Raw genomic sequence first — 1,392 nt, 5'->3', positions numbered from 1 at the left:
TGTTGTTCTAAGAGTATTTCACAAAGCGTTTTAGCGCTAAAATTAGCTCCTAAATCTGTGAAATGTTAGGAGCAGTGAAGAGGACTCCTAAGTCACTAAGACCAAATCTGAACTACCCTAAAATGGCTTTTGCCATCAATCTGCCTCAGAATATAAACATTTTAGAAACATTTGAAGATAGTGAGCTTTTAAAAAGTTATCGGCTTTGGTTTGGAGGTTATCCCAACTCCAAATTTTGATTATATCCTTAATATATAGCTGTTCTCACGTCCAGTTTGGTTTTCTTTTATGTTTGCATGTCTTACTATCAGCCATGATTATTTTACTCTGCTAATTAAAAGGCTGTTTATATGCATATTACCAAAATTGTATTAGTCGCAGAAAAAAAAAATTCCACATGAAGTGGCAAAATCACGCAGTCTGTGGCGGACAAATCGTTAACGGCTTGTCTATGTGGTAATATAGTACATCGGGCAGGACATCCATATGCTCACCTAACATTCATCGACCTCAAATATGGCTTATCATCTGAAATATGTATGTAGTAGCAACTTTACATGGCAGCTCAATCTAATGTTAGCCTAGAAAAAAGTGCGCCGTTTACGTGTCTGTGTGGAGTGTGGAAGCTGAACAGTAGCGCGCTTGGGCTACTGCATGACAGATGGAGGTGCCGGTGCGATCATTGGCTCTTAAAATACTTCGTAATTTTTGGTCATACAGATAAGAGTAATGCATCTTGCATCTTGTATCTGTAAAGACTCTACGTTTATTCATGTGCACTCAGAATAACAATGAAACGTTGTGCTTTTGTAAAATAAAGAAAGCAACCAGGATGCGCTTTCTGCCGTCTCGGTCTCTGTGAACTCGAGCGCGTGGGGTATGAGTGGTTATGAACGAATAAATGAAACGCATTTGTCCGTGTTTCACTCCGTCTCGAATCGCGCTCGCAGAAAGCGCTTGAGAAACAGTGTCTCTTCCGCAGGCTCGAGCAAGACTGTACGGCATTCACATTACATGATTTGACAGATTTTTACGTAGAAAGGGCGACAGCGCACCGCATTAAAAGAAATGATCATTCATGTTTTCATAAGTGCTGGCCAAATTCAAAAACAAAACTAAAATTAAATCATCTTTGAGAGCAACAGGGCCCCCTGGTGTTTCGGTGTTACGTATTTTGCGTATAGGGATGATCGGCTCTGCACTAGTGTAACAATAAATTATTAAAACGTTAATGCAGTGTACTTGCTGTTTTTCCCTAACACATTCATAATTATTATATTTGCCGGTGCGCTGTGGCAAGCCTTTTTTGCGTGCGCTTGAACGCTTATTAGGCTATGTAGGCAATTAAAGGCTCGATCATTATGGTTTATTAATAAAAGTGCGACTAATAGT

The 1,392-nt window shown here is 39.6% G+C and overlaps 1 protein-coding gene across 3 annotated transcripts in view; it reads left to right on the top strand.

Moving 5' to 3' along the window:
* tars2 (threonyl-tRNA synthetase 2, mitochondrial) overlaps nt 1-1,392 on the top strand; it is a 12,099-nt gene that overhangs the window by 3,493 nt on the left and 7,214 nt on the right. The gene's annotated exons all lie outside the window — the stretch shown is intronic.

This window comes from Sinocyclocheilus rhinocerous, unplaced genomic scaffold (assembly GCF_001515625.1).
Source record: "Sinocyclocheilus rhinocerous isolate Xijiao unplaced genomic scaffold, SAMN03320098_v1.1 scaffold216, whole genome shotgun sequence".
In the NCBI taxonomy this organism is placed as follows: Eukaryota; Metazoa; Chordata; class Actinopteri; order Cypriniformes; family Cyprinidae; genus Sinocyclocheilus; species Sinocyclocheilus rhinocerous.
Note: the sequence above shows the minus strand (reverse complement) of the source record. Positions and strands in the feature narration are given on the sequence as shown.